Consider the following 20,127-nt stretch of genomic DNA (forward strand, 5'->3'; position numbering starts at 1 on the left):
AGTTACTTTGGAAAAAAAAAAAATTTTTTAGTTACTTTGGAAAAAAAAAAAATTTTAGTTTCTTTGGAAAATTTTTTTTTTTTTTAGTTACTTTGGAAAAAAAAATATTTTTTTAGTTACTTTGGAAAAAAAAATATTTTTTTAGTTACTTTGGAAAAAAAAATATTTTTTTTTACTTTGGAAAAAAAATATTTTTTTAGTGTCTGGAAAAAAAAATATTTTTTTAGTTACTTTGGAAAAAAAAAAATTTTTTTAGTTACTTTGGAAAAAAAATAATTTTTTTTGTTACTTTGGAAAAAAAATATTTTTTTAGTTACTTTGGAAAAAAAGTTACTTTTTTAGTTACTTTGGAAAAAAAAATATTTTTTTAGTTACTTTGGAAAAAAAAATATTTTTTTTGTTACTTTGGAAAAAAAAAATTTTTTTAGTTACTTTGGGAAAAAAATTTTTTTTTTAGTTACTTTGGAAAAAAAAATATTTTTTTTGTTTCTTTGGAAAAAAAAATATTTTTTTAGTTACTTTGGAAAAAAAAATATTTTTTTAGTTACTTTGGAAAAAAAAATATTTTTTTAGTTACTTTGGAAAAAAATATTTTTTTTTAGTTACTTTGGAAAAAAAGTTACTTTTTTAGTTACTTTGGAAAAAAAAAATTGTTTTAGTTACTTTGGAAAAAAAAAATTTTTTTTAGTTACTTTGGAAAAAAAAATATTTTTTTAGTTTCTTTGGAAAAAAAAGTATTTTTTTAGTTACTTTGGAAAAAAAAATATTTTTTTAGTTACTTTGGAAAAAAAAATATTTTTTTAGTTACTTTGGAAAAAAAAATATTTTTTTAGTTACTTTGGAAAAAAAGTTACTTTTTTAGTTACTTTGGAAAAAAAATATTTTTTTAGTTACTTTGGAAAAAAAAATATTTTTTTTGTTACTTTGGAAAAAAAAATATTTTTTTAGTTACTTTGGAAAAAAAAAAAATTTTTTAGTTACTTTGGAAAAAAAAATTTTTTTTAGTTACTTTGGAAAAAAAAAAAATGTTTTAGTTACTTTGGAAAAAAAATTTTTTTTTTAGTTACTTTGGAAAAAAAAATATTTTTTTAGTTTCTTTGGAAAAAAAAAATTTTTTTAGTTACTTTGGAAAAAAATATATTTTTTTAGTTACTTTGGAAAAAAAAAAAAATTTTTAGTTTCTTTGGAAAAAAAAAAATTTTTTTAGTTACTTTGGAAAAAAAATTTTTTTTTAGTTACTTTGGAAAAAAATATATTTTTTTAGTTACTTTGGAAAAAAAAAATTTTTTTTAGTTACTTTGGAAAAAAAATATTTTTTTAGTTTCTTTGGAAAAAAAAATATTTTTTTAGTTACTTTGGAAAAAAAGTTACTTTTTTAGTTACTTTGGAAAAAAAAATATTTTTTTAGTTACTTTGGAAAAAAAAATATTTTTTTTGTTACTTTGGAAAAAAAAATATTTTTTTAGTTACTTTGGAAAAAAAAATATTTTTTTAGTTACTTTGGAAAAAAAAAATTTTTTAGTTTCTTTGGAAAAAAATTTTTTTTTTTAGTTACTTTGGAAAAAAATATATTTTTTTAGTTACTTTGGAAAAAAAAATATTTTTTTAGTTACTTTGGAAAAAAAAAAAATTTTTTAGTTACTTTGGAAAAAAATATATTTTTTTAGTTACTTTGGAAAAAAAATATTTTTTTAGTGTCTTTGGAAAAAAAAATATTTTTTTAGTTACTTTGGAAAAAAAATTTTTTTTTAGTTACTTTGGAAAAAAAAAATTTTTTTAGTTACTTTGGAAAAAAAATATTTTTTTAGTTACTTTGGAAAAAAAGTTACTTTTTTAGTTACTTTGGAAAAAAAAATATTTTTTTAGTTACTTTGGAAAAAAAAATATTTTTTTTGTTACTTTGGAAAAAAAAATATTTTTTTAGTTACTTTGGAAAAAAAATTTTTATTTAGTTACTTTGGAAAAAAAAATATTTTTTTAGTTTCTTTGGAAAAAAAAATATTTTTTTAGTTACTTTGGAAAAAAATATATTTTTTTAGTTACTTTGGAAAAAAATATATTTTTTTAGTTACTTTGGAAAAAAAGTTACTTTTTTAGTTACTTTGGAAAAAAAAAATTGTTTTAGTTACTTTGGAAAAAAAAAATTTTTTTTAGTTACTTTGGAAAAAAAAATATTTTTTTAGTTTCTTTGGGAAAAAAAATATTTTTTTAGTTACTTTGGAAAAAAAAATATTTTTTTAGTTACTTTGGAAAAAAAAATATTTTTTTAGTTACTTTGGAAAAAAAGTTACTTTTTTAGTTACTTTGGAAAAAAAAATATTTTTTTAGTTACTTTGGAAAAAAAAATATTTTTTTAGTTACTTTGGAAAAAAAAATATTTTTTTAGTTACTTTGGAAAAAAAAATATTTTTTTAGTTACTTTGGAAAAAAAAATATTTTTTTTGTTACTTTGGAAAAAAAAATATTTTTTTAGTTACTTTGGAAAAAAAAATATTTTTTTAGTTACTTTGGAAAAAAAAAAAATTTTTAGTTACTTTGGAAAAAAAATTTTTTTTTTAGTTTCTTTGGAAAAAAAATATTTTTTTAGTTACTTTGGAAAAAAAAATATTTTTTTAGTTACTTTGGAAAATAAAATATTTTTTTAGTTACTTTGGAAAAAAAAAATATTTTTTTAGTTACTTTGGAAAAAAAGTTACTTTTTTAGTTACTTTGGAAAAAAAAAATATTTTTTTAGTTACTTTGGAAAAAAAGTTACTTTTTTAGTTACTTTGGAAAAAAAAATATTTTTTTAGTTACTTTGGAAAAAAAATATTTTTTTTGTTACTTTGGAAAAAAAAAAATTTTTTTAGTTACTTTGGAAAAAAAAAATTTTTTTAGTTACTTTGGAAAAAAATATATATTTTTTAGTTACTTTGGAAAAAAAGTTACTTTTTTAGTTACTTTGGAAAAAAAAAAATTGTTTTAGTTACTTTGGAAAAAAAAATATTTTTTTAGTTACTTTGGAAAAAAAAATATTTTTTTAGTTTCTTTGGAAAAAAAAATATTTTTTTAGTTACTTTGGAAAAAAAAATATTTTTTTAGTTACTTTGGAAAAAAAAATATTTTTTTAGTTACTTTGGAAAAAAAGTTACTTTTTTAGTTACTTTGGAAAAAAAAATATTTTTTTAGTTACTTTGGAAAAAAAAATATTTTTTTAGTTACTTTGGAAAAAAAAAATTTTTTTTAGTTACTTTGGAAAAAAAAATATTTTTTTAGTTACTTTGGAAAAAAATATATTTTTTTTGTTACTTTGGAAAAAAATATATTTTTTTTGTTACTTTGGAAAAAAATATATTTTTTTAGTTACTTTGGAAAAAAAAATAATTTTTAGTTACTTTGGAAAAAAAAATTTTCTTTTAGTTTCTTTGGAAAAAAAAATATTTTTTTAGTTACTTTGGAAAAAAAAATATTTTTTTAGTTACTTTGGAAAAAAAAATATTTTTTTAGTTACTTTGGAAAAAAAAATATTTTTTTAGTTACTTTGGAAAAAAAGTTACTTTTTTAGTTACTTTGGAAAAAAAAATATTTTTTTAGTTACTTTGGAAAAAAAGTTACTTTTTTAGTTACTTTGGAAAAAAAAATATTTTTTTAGTTACTTTGGAAAAAAAATATTTTTTTTGTTACTTTGGAAAAAAAAATATTTTTTTAGTTACTTTGGGAAAAAAAATATTTTTTTAGTTACTTTGGAAAAAAAAATTTTTTTTTAGTTTCTTTGGAAAAACAAAATTTTTTTTAGTTACTTTGGGAAAAAAAATATTTTTTTAGTTTCTTTGGAAAAAAAAGTATTTTTTTAGTTACTTTGGAAAAAAAAATATTTTTTTAGTTACTTTGGAAAAAAAAATATTTTTTTAGTTACTTTGGAAAAAAAAATATTTTTTTAGTTACTTTGGAAAAAAAGTTACTTTTTTAGTTACTTTGGAAAAAAAAATATTTTTTTAGTTACTTTGGAAAAAAAAATATTTTTTTTGTTACTTTGGAAAAAAAAAATTTTTTTTAGTTACTTTGGAAAAAAAAAAAATTTTTAGTTACTTTGGAAAAAATTTTTTTTTTTAGTTACTTTGGGAAAAAAAAAAAATTTTTAGTTACTTTGGAAAATTTTTTTTTTTTTTAGTTACTTTGGAAAAAAAAATATTTTTTTAGTTTCTTTGGAAAAAAAAAATTTTTTTAGTTACTTTGGAAAAAAAAATATTTTTTTTGTTACTTTGGAAAAAAAAATATTTTTTTAGTTACTTTGGAAAAAAAAATATTTTTTTAGTTACTTTGGAAAAAAAGTGACTTTTTTAGTTACTTTGGAAAAAAAAATATTTTTTTAGTTACTTTGGAAAAAAAAATATTTTTTTTGTTACTTTGGGAAAAAAAATATTTTTTTAGTTACTTTGGAAAAAAAAATATTTTTTTAGTTACTTTGGAAAAAAAAAAAAAATTTTAGTTTCTTTGGAAAAAATTTTTTTTTTTTAGTTACTTTGGAAAAAAAATTTTTTTTTAGTTACTTTGGAAAAAAAAATATTTTTTTAGTTACTTTGGAAAAAAATTTTTTTTTTTAGTTACTTTGGAAAAAAAATATTTTTTTAGTTTCTTTGGAAAAAAAAATATTTTTTTAGTTACTTTGGAAAAAAAGTTACTTTTTTAGTTACTTTGGAAAAAAAAATATTTTTTTAGTTACTTTGGAAAAAAAAATATTTTTTTTGTTACTTTGGAAAAAAAAATATTTTTTTAGTTACTTTGGAAAAAAAAATATTTTTTTAGTTACTTTGGAAAAAAATTTTTTTTAGTTTCTTTGGAAAATTTTTTTTTTTTTTAGTTACTTTGGAAAAAAAAATATTTTTTTAGTTACTTTGGAAAAAAAAATATTTTTTTAGTTACTTTGGAAAAAAAAATATTTTTTAGTTACTTTGGAAAAAAATATATTTTTTTAGTTACTTTGGAAAAAAAATATTTTTTTAGTGTCTTTGGAAAAAAAAATATTTTTTTAGTTACTTTGGAAAAAAGATTTTTTTTTAGTTACTTTGGAAAAAAAAAAATTTTTTTAGTTACTTTGGAAAAAAAATATTTTTTTAGTTACTTTGGAAAAAAAGTTACTTTTTTAGTTACTTTGGAAAAAAAAATATTTTTTTAGTTACTTTGGAAAAAAAAATATTTTTTTTGTTACTTTGGAAAAAAAAATATTTTTTTAGTTACTTTGGAAAAAAAAATTTTTTTTAGTTACTTTGGAAAAAAAAATATTTTTTTAGTTTCTTTGGAAAAAAAAATATTTTTTTAGTTACTTTGGAAAAAAAAATATTTTTTTAGTTTCTTTGGAAAAAAAGTTACTTTTTTAGTTACTTTGGAAAAAAAAAATTGTTTTAGTTACTTTGGAAAAAAAAAAAATTTTTTAGTTACTTTGGAAAAAAAAATATTTTTTTAGTTTCTTTGGAAAAAAAAATATTTTTTTAGTTACTTTGGAAAAAAAAATATTTTTTTAGTTACTTTGGAAAAAAAAATATTTTTTTAGTTACTTTGGAAAAAAAGTTACTTTTTTAGTTACTTTGGAAAAAAAAATATTTTTTTAGTTACTTTGGAAAAAAAAATATTTTTTTAGTTACTTTGGAAAAAAAAATATTTTTTTAGTTACTTTGGAAAAAAAAATATTTTTTTAGTTACTTTGGAAAAAAAAATATTTTTTTTGTTACTTTGGAAAAAAAAATATTTTTTTAGTTACTTTGGAAAAAAAAATATTTTTTTAGTTACTTTGGAAAAAAAAAAATTTTTTAGTTACTTTGGAAAAAAATTTTTTTTTTTAGTTTCTTTGGAAAAAAATATTTTTTTTTAGTTACTTTGGAAAAAAAAATATTTTTTTAGTTACTTTGGAAAATAAAATATTTTTTTAGTTACTTTGGAAAAAAAAAATATTTTTTTAGTTACTTTGGAAAAAAAGTTACTTTTTTAGTTACTTTGGAAAAAAAAATATTTTTTTAGTTACTTTGGAAAAAAAGTTACTTTTTTAGTTACTTTGGAAAAAAAAATATTTTTTTAGTTACTTTGGAAAAAAAATATTTTTTTTGTTACTTTGGAAAAAAAAATATTTTTTTAGTTACTTTGGAAAAAAAAAATTTTTTTAGTTACTTTGGAAAAAAATATTTTTTTTTAGTTACTTTGGAAAAAAAGTTACTTTTTTAGTTACTTTGGAAAAAAAAAAATTGTTTTAGTTACTTTGGAAAAAAAAAATTTTTTTTAGTTACTTTGGAAAAAAAAAAATTTTTTTAGTTTCTTTGGAAAAAAAAATATTTTTTTAGTTACTTTGGAAAAAAAAATATTTTTTTAGTTACTTTGGAAAAAAAAATATTTTTTTAGTTACTTTGGAAAAAAAGTTACTTTTTTAGTTACTTTGGAAAAAAAAATATTTTTTTAGTTACTTTGGAAAAAAAAATATATTTTTAGTTACTTTGGAAAAAAAATAAATTTTTTAGTTACTTTGGAAAAAAAAATATTTTTTTAGTTACTTTGGAAAAAAGGTTACTTTTTTAGTTACTTTGGAAAAAAAAATATTTTTTTAGTTACTTTGGAAAAAAAGTTACTTTTTTAGTTACTTTGGAAAAAAAAATATTTTTTTAGTTACTTTGGAAAAAAAATATTTTTTTAGTTACTTTGGAAAAAAAAATATTTTTTTAGTTACTTTGGAAAAAAAGTTACTTTTTTAGTTACTTTGGAAAAAAAAATATTTTTTTAGTTACTTTGGAAAAAAAGTTACTTTTTTAGTTACTTTGGAAAAAAAAATATTTTTTTAGTTACTTTGGAAAAAAAATATTTTTTTTGTTACTTTGGAAAAAAAAATATTTTTTTAGTTACTTTGGAAAAAAAAAATTTTTTAGTTACTTTGGAAAAAAATATATTTTTTTAGTTACTTTGGAAAAAAAGTTACTTTTTTAGTTACTTTGGAAAAAAAAAAATTGTTTTAGTTACTTTGGAAAAAAAAAATTTTTTTTAGTTACTTTGGAAAAAAAAATATTTTTTTAGTTTCTTTGGAAAAAAAAATATTTTTTTAGTTACTTTGGAAAAAAAAATATTTTTTTAGTTACTTTGGAAAAAAAAATATTTTTTTAGTTACTTTGGAAAAAAAGTTACTTTTTTAGTTACTTTGGAAAAAAAAATTTTTTTTTAGTTACTTTGGAAAAAAAAATATATTTTTAGTTACTTTGGAAAAAAAATAAATTTTTTAGTTACTTTGGAAAAAAAAATATTTTTTTAGTTACTTTGGAAAAAAGGTTACTTTTTTAGTTACTTTGGAAAAAAAAATATTTTTTTAGTTACTTTGGAAAAAAAGTTACTTTTTTAGTTACTTTGGAAAAAAAAATATTTTTTTAGTTACTTTGGAAAAAAAATATTTTTTTAGTTACTTTGGAAAAAAAAATATTTTTTTAGTTACTTTGGAAAAAAAGTTACTTTTTTAGTTACTTTGGAAAAAAAAATATTTTTTTTAGTTACTTTGGAAAAAAAAATATTTTTTTTGTTACTTTGGAAAAAAAAATATTTTTTTAGTTACTTTGGAAAAAAAAAAAATTTTTTAGTTACTTTGGAAAAAAAAATTTTTTTTAGTTACTTTGGAAAAAAAAATATTTTTTTAGTTTCTTTGGAAAAAAAAATATTTTTTTTAGTTACTTTGGAAAAAAAAATATTTTTTTAGTTACTTTGGAAAAAAAAAATATTTTTTTAGTTACTTTGGAAAAAAAAATATTTTTTTAGTTACTTTGGAAAAAAAAATATTTTTTTAGTTACTTTGGAAAAAAAAATATTTTTTTAGTTACTTTGGAAAAAAAGTTACTTTTTTAGTTACTTTGGAAAAAAAAATATTTTTTTAGTTACTTTGGAAAAAAAATAATTTTTTTTGTTACTTTGGGAAAAAAAAGATTTTTTTAGTTACTTTGGAAAAAAATATATTTTTTTAGTTACTTTGGAAAAAAAAAAATTTTTTTAGTTTCTTTGGAAATTTTTTTTTTTTTTTAGTTACTTTGGAAAAAAAAATATTTTTTTAGTTACTTTGGAAAAAAAAATATTTTTTTAGTTACTTTGGAAAAAAAAAATATTTTTTTAGTTACTTTGGAAAAAAAATATTTTTTTAGTTTCTTTGGAAAAAAAAATATTTTTTTAGTTACTTTGGAAAAAAAAATATTTTTTTAGTTACTTTGGAAAAAAAGTTACTTTTTTAGTTACTTTGGAAAAAAAAATATATTTTTAGTTACTTTGGAAAAAAAAATATTTTTTTTGTTACTTTGGAAAAAAAAATATTTTTTTAGTTACTTTGGAAAAAAAAATATTTTTTTAGTTACTTTGGAAAAAAAAATATTTTTTTAGTTACTTTGGAAAAAAAAATATTTTTTTAGTTTCTTTGGAAAAAAAAATATTTTTTTAGTTACTTTGGAAAAAAAAATATTTTTTTAGTTACTTTGGAAAAAAAAATATTTTTTTAGTTACTTTGGAAAAAAAAATATTTTTTTAGTTACTTTGGAAAAAAAGTTACTTTTTTAGTTACTTTGGAAAAAAAAATATTTTTTTAGTTACTTTGGAAAAAAAAATATTTTTTTTGTTACTTTGGAAAAAAAAATATTTTTTTAGTTTCTTTGGAAAAAATATTTTTTTTTTAGTTACTTTGGAAAAAAAAATATTTTTTTAGTTACTTTGGAAAAAAAAACTTTTTTTTTAGTTACTTTGGAAAAAAAAAATTTTTTTAGTTACTTTGGAAAAAAAAACTTTTTTTTTAGTTACTTTGGAAAAAAAAAATTTTTTTTAGTTACCAAAGTAACTAAAAAATTTTTTTTTTAGTTACTTTGGAAAAAAAATATTTTTTTAGTTTCTTTGGAAAAAAAAATTTTTTTTTAGTTACTTTGGAAAAAAAAAAATTTTTTTAGTTACTTTGGAAAAAAAATATTTTTTTAGTTACTTTGGAAAAAAAAATATTTTTTTAGTTACTTTGGAAAAAAAGTTACTTTTTTAGTTACTTTGGAAAAAAAAATATTTTTTTAGTTACTTTGGAAAAAAAAATATTTTTTTAGTTACTTTGGAAAAAAAAAAAATGTTTTAGTTACTTTGGAAAAAAAAATGTTTTAGTTACTTTGGAAAAAAAAAAAAAAATTTTAGTTACTTTGGAAAAAAAAATATTTTTTTAGTTTCTTTGGAAAAAAAAATATTTTTTTAGTTACTTTGGAAAAAAAAATATTTTTTTAGTTACTTTGGAAAAAAAAATATTTTTTTACTTACTTTGGAAAAAAAAATATTTTTTTAGTTACTTTGGAAAAAAAGTTACTTTTTTAGTTACTTTGGAAAAAAAAATATTTTTTTAGTTACTTTGGAAAAAAAAATATTTTTTTAGTTACTTTGGAAAAAAAAATATTTTTTTAGTTACTTTGGAAAAAAAAATATTTTTTTAGTTACTTTGGAAAAAAAGTTACTTTTTTAGTTACTTTGGAAAAAAAATATTTTTTTAGTTACTTTGGAAAAAAAAATATTTTTTTTGTTACTTTGGAAAAAAAAAATATTTTTTTAGTTTCTTTGGAAAAAATATTTTTTTTTAGTTACTTTGGAAAAAAAAATATTTTTTTAGTTACTTTGGAAAAAAAAATATTTTTTTAGTTACTTTGGAAAAACAAATATTTTTTTAGTTACTTTGGAAAAAAAATATTTTTTTAGTTACTTTGGAAAAAATTTTTTTTTTTTAGTTACTTTGGAAAAAAAAAATTTTTTTAGTTACTTTGGAAAAAAAGTTACTTTTTTAGTTACTTTGGAAAAAAAAATATTTTTTTAGTTACTTTGGAAAAAAAAATATTTTTTTTGTTACTTTGGAAAAAAAAACTTTTTTTTTAGTTACTTTGGAAAAAAAAACTTTTTTTTTAGTTACTTTGGAAAAAAAAATATTTTTTTAGTTTCTTTGGAAAAAAAAAATTTTTTTTAGTTACTTTGGAAAAAAAAAATTTTTTTTAGTTACTTTGGAAAAAAAAATATTTTTTTAGTTACTTTGGAAAAAAAAATATTTTTTTAGTTACTTTGGAAAAAAAGTTACTTTTTTAGTTACTTTGGAAAAAAAAATATTTTTTTAGTTACTTTGGAAAAAAAAATATTTTTTTAGTTACTTTGGAAAAAAAAATATTTTTTTAGTTACTTTGGAAAAAAAAATATTTTTTTAGTTACTTTGGAAAAAAAAATATTTTTTTAGTTTCTTTGGAAAAAAAAATATTTTTTTAGTTACTTTGGAAAAAAATATATTTTTTTAGTTACTTTGGGAAAAAAAATATTTTTTTAGTTACTTTGGAAAAAAAAATATTTTTTTAGTTACTTTGGAAAAAAAAATATTTAGTTACTTTGGAAAAAAAGTTACTTTTTTAGTTACTTTGGAAAAAAAAATATTTTTTTAGTTACTTTGGAAAAAAAAATATTTTTTTTGTTACTTTGGAAAAAAAAATATTTTTTTAGTTACTTTGGAAAAACAAATATTTTTTTAGTTACTTTGGAAAAAAAATATTTTTTTAGTTACTTTGGAAAAAAAAATATTTTTTTAGTTACTTTGGAAAAAAAAAAAAATTTTTAGTTACTTTGGAAAAAAAGTTACTTTTTTAGTTACTTTGGAAAAAAAAATATTTTTTTAGTTACTTTGGAAAAAAAAATATTTTTTTTGTTACTTTGGAAAAAAAAACTTTTTTTTTAGTTACTTTGGAAAAAAAAAAAATTTTTTAGTTACCAAAGTAACTAAAAAATTTTTTTTTTAGTTACTTTGGAAAAAAAAAATTTTTTTAGTTTCTTTGGAAAAAAAATTTTTTTTTTAGTTACTTTGGAAAAAAAAAAAAATTTTTAGTTACTTTGGAAAAAAAGTTACTTTTTTAGTTACTTTGGAAAAAAAAATATTTTTTTAGTTACTTTGGAAAAAAAAATATTTTTTTAGTTACTTTGGAAAAAAAAAAAAATTTTTTAGTTACTTTGGAAAAAAAAAAAATGTTTTAGTTACTTTGGAAAAAAAAAATTTTTTTTAGTTACTTTGGAAAAAAAAATATTTTTTTAGTTTCTTTGGAAAAAAAATTATTTTTTTAGTTACTTTGGAAAAAAAAATATTTTTTTAGTTACTTTGGAAAAAAAAATATTTTTTTAGTTACTTTGGAAAAAAAAATATTTTTTTAGTTACTTTGGAAAAAAAGTTACTTTTTTAGTTACTTTGGAAAAAAAAATATTTTTTTAGTTACTTTGGAAAAAAAAATATTTTTTTAGTTACTTTGGAAAAAAAAATATTTTTTTAGTTACTTTGGAAAAAAAAATATTTTTTTAGTTACTTTGGAAAAAAAAATATTTTTTTAGTTTCTTTGGAAAAAAAAATATTTTTTTAGTTACTTTGGAAAAAAATATATTTTTTTAGTTACTTTGGGAAAAAAAATATTTTTTTAGTTACTTTGGAAAAAAAAATATTTTTTTAGTTACTTTGGAAAAAAAAATATTTAGTTACTTTGGAAAAAAAGTTACTTTTTTAGTTACTTTGGAAAAAAAAATATTTTTTTAGTTACTTTGGAAAAAAAAATATTTTTTTTGTTACTTTGGAAAAAAAAATATTTTTTTAGTTACTTTGGAAAAACAAATATTTTTTTAGTTACTTTGGAAAAAAAATATTTTTTTAGTTACTTTGGAAAAAAAATTATTTTTTTAGTTACTTTGGAAAAAAAAATATTTTTTTAGTTACTTTGGAAAAAAAAATATTTTTTTAGTTACTTTGGAAAAAAAAATATTTTTTTAGTTACTTTGGAAAAAAAGTTACTTTTTTAGTTACTTTGGAAAAAAAAATATTTTTTTAGTTACTTTGGAAAAAAAAATATTTTTTTAGTTACTTTGGAAAAAAAAATATTTTTTTAGTTACTTTGGAAAAAAAAATATTTTTTTAGTTACTTTGGAAAAAAAAATATTTTTTTAGTTTCTTTGGAAAAAAAAATATTTTTTTAGTTACTTTGGAAAAAAATATATTTTTTTAGTTACTTTGGGAAAAAAAATATTTTTTTAGTTACTTTGGAAAAAAAAATATTTTTTTAGTTACTTTGGAAAAAAAAATATTTAGTTACTTTGGAAAAAAAGTTACTTTTTTAGTTACTTTGGAAAAAAAAATATTTTTTTAGTTACTTTGGAAAAAAAAATATTTTTTTTGTTACTTTGGAAAAAAAAATATTTTTTTAGTTACTTTGGAAAAACAAATATTTTTTTAGTTACTTTGGAAAAAAAATATTTTTTTAGTTACTTTGGAAAAAAAAATATTTTTTTAGTTACTTTGGAAAAAAAAAAAAATTTTTAGTTACTTTGGAAAAAAAGTTACTTTTTTAGTTACTTTGGAAAAAAAAATATTTTTTTAGTTACTTTGGAAAAAAAAATATTTTTTTTGTTACTTTGGAAAAAAAAACTTTTTTTTTAGTTACTTTGGAAAAAAAAAAAATTTTTTAGTTACCAAAGTAACTAAAAAATTTTTTTTTTAGTTACTTTGGAAAAAAAAAATTTTTTTAGTTTCTTTGGAAAAAAAATTTTTTTTTTAGTTACTTTGGAAAAAAAAAAAAATTTTTAGTTACTTTGGAAAAAAAGTTACTTTTTTAGTTACTTTGGAAAAAAAAATATTTTTTTAGTTACTTTGGAAAAAAAAATATTTTTTTAGTTACTTTGGAAAAAAAAATAATTTTTTAGTTACTTTGGAAAAAAAAAAAATGTTTTAGTTACTTTGGAAAAAAAAAATTTTTTTTAGTTACTTTGGAAAAAAAAATATTTTTTTAGTTTCTTTGGAAAAAAATTTATTTTTTTAGTTACTTTGGAAAAAAAAATATTTTTTTAGTTACTTTGGAAAAAAAAATATTTTTTTAGTTACTTTGGAAAAAAAAATATTTTTTTAGTTACTTTGGAAAAAAAGTTACTTTTTTAGTTACTTTGGAAAAAAAATATTTTTTTAGTTACTTTGGAAAAAAAAATATTTTTTTAGTTACTTTGGAAAAAAAAATATTTTTTTAGTTACTTTGGAAAAAAAAATATTTTTTTAGTTTCTTTGGAAAAAAAAATATTTTTTTAGTTACTTTGGAAAAAAAAATATTTTTTTAGTTACTTTGGAAAAAAAAATATTTTTTTAGTTACTTTGGAAAAAAAAATATTTTTTTAGTTACTTTGGAAAAAAAGTTACTTTTTTAGTTACTTTGGAAAAAAAAATATTTTTTTAGTTACTTTGGAAAAAAAAATATTTTTTTTGTTACTTTGAAAAAAAAATATTTTTTTAGTTTCTTTGGAAAAAATATTTTTTTTTTAGTTTCTTTGGAAAAAAAATATATTTTTAGTTACTTTGGAAAAAAAAATATTTTTTTAGTTACTTTGGAAAAAAAGTTACTTTTTTAGTTACTTTGGAAAAAAAAATATTTTTTTAGTTACTTTGGAAAAAAAAATATTTTTTTTGTTACTTTGAAAAAAAAATATTTTTTTAGTTTCTTTGGAAAAAATATTTTTTTTTTAGTTTCTTTGGAAAAAAAAATATATTTTTAGTTACTTTGGAAAAAAAAATATTTTTTTAGTTACTTTGGGAAAAAAAAATTTTTTTAGTTACTTTGGAAAAAAATTTTTTTTTTAGTTACTTTGGAAAAAAAAATATTTTTTTAGTTACTTTGGAAAAAAAATAAATTTTTTAGTTACTTTGGAAAAAAAGTTACTTTTTTAGTTACTTTGGAAAAAAAAATATTTTTTTAGTTACTTTGGAAAAAAAAATATTTTTTTTGTTACTTTGGAAAAAAAAACTTTTTTTTTAGTTACTTTGGAAAAATAAAAAAAAAATTTTAGTTACCAAAGTAACTAAAAAAAATTTTTTTTAGTTACTTTGGAAAAAAAAATATTTTTTTAGTTTCTTTGGAAAAAAAAATTTGTTTTAGTTACTTTGGAAAAAAAAAATTTTTTTTAGTTACTTTGGAAAAAAAAATATTTTTTTAGTTACTTTGGAAAAAAAAATATTTTTTTAGTTACTTTGGAAAAAAAAATATTTTTTTAGTTACTTTGGAAAAAAAAAATGTTTTAGTTACTTTGGAAAAAAAAAAATTTTTTTTAGTTACTTTGGAAAAAAATTTTTTTTTTTAGTTTCTTTGGAAAAAAAAATATTTTTTTAGTTACTTTGGAAAAAAAAAATTTTTTTTAGTTACTTTGGAAAAAAAAATATTTTTTTACTTACTTTGGAAAAAAAAAATTTTTTTTAGTTACTTTGGAAAAAAAGTTACTTTTTTAGTTACTTTGGGAAAAAAAAAAATTTTTAGTTACTTTGGAAAAAAAATTTTTTTTTTAGTTACTTTGGAAAAAAAAAAAAATTTTTAGTTACTTTGGAAAAAAAATTTTTTTTTAGTTACTTTGGAAAAAAAAAAATTTTTTAGTTACTTTGGAAAAAAAAATTTTTTTTAGTTACTTTGGAAAAAAAAATATTTTTTTATTTACTTTGGAAAAAAAGTTACTTTTTTAGTTACTTTGGAAAAAAATTTATTTTTTTAGTTACTTTGGAAAAAAATATATTTTTTTAGTTACTTTGGAAAAAAAAAAAAAATTTTAGTTACTTTGGAAAAAAAAAATGTTTTAGTTACTTTGGAAAAAAAAATTTTTTTTTAGTTACTTTGGAAAAAAAAATATTTTTTTAGTTTCTTTGGAAAAAAAAATTTTTTTTTAGTTACTTTGGAAAAAAAAATTTTTTTTAGTTACTTTGGAAAAAAAAATATTTTTTTACTTACTTTGGAAAAAAAAATATTTTTTTAGTTACTTTGGAAAAAAAGTTACTTTTTTAGTTACTTTGGAAAAAAAAATATTTTTTTAGTTACTTTGGAAAAAAAAATATTTTTTTAGTTACTTTGGAAAAAAAAATATTTTTTTAGTTACTTTGGAAAAAAAAATATTTTTTTAGTTTCTTTGGAAAAAAAAATATTTTTTTAGTTACTTTGGAAAAAAAAATATTTTTTTAGTTACTTTGGAAAAAAAAATATTTTTTTAGTTACTTTGGAAAAAAAAATATTTTTTTAGTTTCTTTGGAAAAAAAAATATTTTTTTAGTTACTTTGGAAAAAAAAATATTTTTTTAGTTACTTTGGAAAAAAAAATATTTTTTTAGTTACTTTGGAAAAAAAAAAATTTTTTTAGTTACTTTGGAAAAAAAGTTACTTTTTTAGTTACTTTGGAAAAAAAAATATTTTTTTTGTTACTTTGGAAAAAAAATATTTTTTTTGTTACTTTGGAAAAAAAAACTTTTTTTTTAGTTACTTTGGAAAAAAAATTTTTTTTTTAGTTACCAAAGTAACTAAAAAACTTTTTTTTTAGTTTTTAAAATATTTTTTTTTCCAAAGTAACTAAAAAACTTTTTTTTAGTTACTTTGGAAAAAAAAAATTTTTTTTAGTTTCTTTGGAAAAAAAAAATTTTTTTTAGTTACTTTGGAAAAAAAATATTTTTTTAGTTACTTTGGAAAAAAAAAAATTTTTTTAGTTACTTTGGAAAAAAAAATGTTTTAGTTACTTTGGAAAAAAATTTTTTTTTTTAGTTACTTTGGAAAAAAAAATATTTTTTTAGTTTCTTTGGAAAAAAAATTTTTTTTTTAGTTACTTTGGAAAAAAAAATATTTTTTTAGTTACTTTGGAAAAAAAAATATTTTTTTACTTACTTTGGAAAAAAATATATTTTTTTAGTTACTTTGGAAAAAAAAATATTTTTTTAGTTACTTTGGAAAAAAAAATATTTTTTTAGTTACTTTGGAAAAAAAAATATTTTTTTAGTTTCTTTGGAAAAAAAAATATTTTTTTAGTTACTTTGGAAAAAAAAATATTTTTTTAGTTACTTTGGAAAAAAAAATATTTTTTTAGTTACTTTGGAAAAAAAAATATTTTTTTAGTTACTTTGGAAAAAAAGTTACTTTTTTAGTTACTTTGGAAAAAAAAATATTTTTTTTGTTACTTTGGAAAAAAAAATATTTTTTTTGTTACTTTGGAAAAAAAAACTTTTTTTTTAGTTACTTTGGAAAAAAAAATATTTTTTTAGTTTCTTTGGAAAAAAAAATATTTTTTTAGTTACTTTGGAAAAAAAAATATTTTTTTAGTTACTTTGGAAAAAAAAATATTTTTTTACTTACTTTGGAAAAAAAAATATTTTTTTAGTTACTTTGGAAAAAAAGTTACTTTTTTAGTTACTTTGGAAAAAAAAATATTTTTTTAGTTACTTTGGAAAAAAAAATATTTTTTTAGTTACTTTGGAAAAAAAAACTTTTTTTTTAGTTACTTTGGAAAAAAAAATTTTTTTTTAGTTACCAAAGTAACTAAAAAACTTTTTTTTTAGTTTTTAAAATATTTTTTTTTCCAAAGTAACTAAAAAACTTTTTTTTAGTTACTTTGGAAAAAAAAAATATTTTTTTAGTTTCTTTGGAAAAAAAAAATTTTTTTAGTTACTTTGGAAAAAAAAATATTTTTTTAGTTACTTTGGAAAAAAAAATTTTTTTTTAGTTACTTTGGAAAAAAAAATGTTTTAGTTACTTTGGAAAAAAAATTTTTTTTTTTAGTTACTTTGGAAAAAAAAATATTTTTTTAGTTTCTTTGGAAAAAAATTTTTTTTTTTAGTTACTTTGGAAAAAAAAATATTTTTTTAGTTACTTTGGAAAAAAAAATATTTTTTTACTTACTTTGGGAAAAAAAATATTTTTTTAGTTACTTTGGAAAAAAAAATATTTTTTTAGTTACTTTGGAAAAAAAAATATTTTTTTAGTTTCTTTGGAAAAAAAAATATTTTTTTAGTTACTTTGGAAAAAAAAATATTTTTTTTAGTTACTTTGGAAAAAAAAATATTTTTTTAGTTACTTTGGAAAAAAAAATATTTTTTTAGTTACTTTGGAAAAAAAGTTACTTTTTTAGTTACTTTGGAAAAAAAAATATTTTTTTAGTTACTTTGGAAAAAAAAATATTTTTTTTGTTACTTTGGAAAAAAAAACTTTTTTTTTAGTTACTTTGGAAAAAAAAATATTTTTTTAGTTTCTTTGGAAAAAAAAATATTTTTTTAGTTACTTTGGAAAAAAAAATATTTTTTTAGTTACTTTGGAAAAAAAAATATTTTTTTACTTACTTTGGAAAAAAAAATATTTTTTTAGTTACTTTGGAAAAAAAGTTACTTTTTTAGTTACTTTGGAAAAAAAGTTACTTTTTTAGTTACTTTGGAAAAAAAAATATTTTTTTAGTTACTTTGGAAAAAAAAATATTTTTTTTGTTACTTTGGAAAAAAAAACTTTTTTTTTAGTTACTTTGGAAAAATAAAAAAAAATTTTAGTTACCAAAGTAACTAAAAATTTTTTTTTTTAGTTACTTTGGAAAAAAAAATATTTTTTTAGTTTCTTTGGAAAAAAAAATTTGTTTTAGTTACTTTGGAAAAAAAAAAATTTTTTTAGTTACTTTGGAAAAAAAAATATTTTTTTAGTTACTTTGGAAAAAAAAATATTTTTTTAGTTACTTTGGAAAAAAAGTTACTTTTTTAGTTACTTTGGAAAAAAAAATATTTTTTTAGTTACTTTGGAAAAAAAAATATTTTTTTAGTTACTTTGGAAAAAAAAAAAATTTTTTAGTTACTTTGGAAAAAAAAAATGTTTTAGTTACTTTGGAAAAAAAAAAAAAATTTTTAGTTACTTTGGAAAAAAAAAATTTTTTTTAGTTACTTTGGAAAAAAAAATATTTTTTTACTTACTTTGGAAAAAAAAATATTTTTTTAGTTACTTTGGAAAAAAAGTTACTTTTTTAGTTACTTTGGAAAAAAAAATATTTTTTAGTTACTTTGGAAAAAAAATTTTTTTTTTAGTTACTTTGGAAAAAAAAAAAAATTTTTAGTTACTTTGGAAAAAATTTTTTTTTTTAGTTACTTTGGAAAAAAAAAATTTTTTTTAGTTACTTTGGAAAAAAAAAAATTTTTTTAGTTACTTTGGAAAAAAAAATATTTTTTTATTTACTTTGGAAAAAAAGTTACTTTTTTAGTTACTTTGGAAAAAAAATTATTTTTTTAGTTACTTTGGAAAAAAATATATTTTTTTAGTTACTTTGGAAAAAAAAAAAAAATTTTAGTTACTTTGGAAAAAAAAAATGTTTTAGTTACTTTGGAAAAAAAATTTTTTTTTTAGTTACTTTGGAAAAAAAAATATTTTTTTAGTTTCTTTGGAAAAAAAAATTTTTTTTTAGTTACTTTGGAAAAAAAAAATATTTTTTTAGTTACTTTGGAAAAAAAAATATTTTTTTACTTACTTTGGAAAAAAAAATATTTTTTTAGATACTTTGGAAAAAAAGTTACTTTTTTAGTTACTTTGGAAAAAAAAATATTTTTTTAGTTACTTTGGAAAAAAAAAATTTTTTTAGTTACTTTGGAAAAAAAAATATTTTTTTAGTTACTTTGGAAAAAAAAATATTTTTTTAGTTTCTTTGGAAAAAAAAATATTTTTTTAGTTACTTTGGAAAAAAAAATATTTTTTTAGTTACTTTGGAAAAAAAAATATTTTTTTAGTTACTTTGGAAAAAAAAATATTTTTTTAGTTACTTTGGAAAAAAAGTTACTTTTTTAGTTACTTTGGAAAAAAAAATATTTTTTTTGTTACTTTGGAAAAAAAAATATTTTTTTTGTTACTTTGGAAAAAAAAACTTTTTTTTTAGTTACTTTGGAAAAATAAAAAAAAATTTTAGTTACCAAAGTAACTAAAAAAATTTTTTTTTAGTTACTTTGGAAAAAAAAATATTTTTTTAGTTTCTTTGGAAAAAAAAATTTGTTTTAGTTACTTTGGAAAAAAAAATTTTTTTTTAGTTACTTTGGAAAAAAAAATTTTTTTTTAGTTACTTTGGAAAAAAAAATATTTTTTTAGTTACTTTGGAAAAAAAGTTACTTTTTTAGTTACTTTGGAAAAAAAAATATTTTTTTAGTTACTTTGGAAAAAAAAATATTTTTTTAGTTACTTTGGAAAAAAAATAAAATGTTTAGTTACTTTGGAAAAAAAAATGTTTTAGTTACTTTGGAAAAAAAAAATATTTTTTTAGTTACTTTGGAAAAAAAAAATTTTTTTTAGTTACTTTGGAAAAAAAAATATTTTTTTACTTACTTTGGAAAAAAAAATATTTTTTTAGTTACTTTGGAAAAAAAGTTACTTTTTTAGTTACTTTGGAAAAAAAAATATTTTTTAGTTACTTTGGAAAAAAAATTTTTTTTTTAGTTACTTTGGAAAAAAAAAAAAAATTTTAGTTACTTTGGAAAAAAAAATTTTTTTTAGTTACTTTGGAAAAAAAAAAATTTTTTTAGTTACTTTGGAAAAAAAAAAAATTTTTAGTTACTTTGGAAAAAAAAATATTTTTTTATTTACTGTGGAAAAAAAGTTACTTTTTTAGTTACTTTGGAAAAAAATTTATTTTTTTAGTTACTTTGGAAAAAAATATATTTTTTTAGTTACTTTGGAAAAAAAAAAAAAATTTTAGTTACTTTGGAAAAAAAAAATGTTTTAGTTACTTTGGAAAAAAAATTTTTTTTTAGTTACTTTGGGAAAAAAAATATTTTTTTAGTTTCTTTGGAAAAAAATATTTTTTTTTAGTTACTTTGGAAAAAAAATATTTTTTTAGTTACTTTGGAAAAAAAAATATTTTTTTACTTACTTTGGAAAAAAAAATATTTTTTTAGTTACTTTGGAAAAAAAGTTACTTTTTTAGTTACTTTGGAAAAAAAAATATTTTTTTAGTTACTTTGGAAAAAAAAATATTTTTTTAGTTACTTTGGAAAAAAAAATATTTTTTTAGTTACTTTGGAAAAAAAAATATTTTTTTAGTTTCTTTGGAAAAAAAAATATTTTTTTAGTTACTTTGGAAAAAAAAATATTTTTTTAGTTACTTTGGAAAAAAAAATATTTTTTTAGTTACTTTGGAAAAAAAAATATTTTTTTAGTTACTTTGGAAAAAAAGTTACTTTTTTAGTTACTTTGGAAAAAAAAATATTTTTTTTGTTACTTTGGAAAAAAAAATATTTTTTTTGTTACTTTGGAAAAAAAAACTTTTTTTTTAGTTACTTTGGAAAAAAAAAATTTTTTTTAGTTACCAAAGTAACTAAAAAACTTTT

This window comes from Melanostigma gelatinosum (assembly GCF_949748355.1).
Source record: "Melanostigma gelatinosum genome assembly, chromosome: 8".
NCBI classification, from domain to species: Eukaryota; Metazoa; Chordata; class Actinopteri; order Perciformes; family Zoarcidae; genus Melanostigma; species Melanostigma gelatinosum.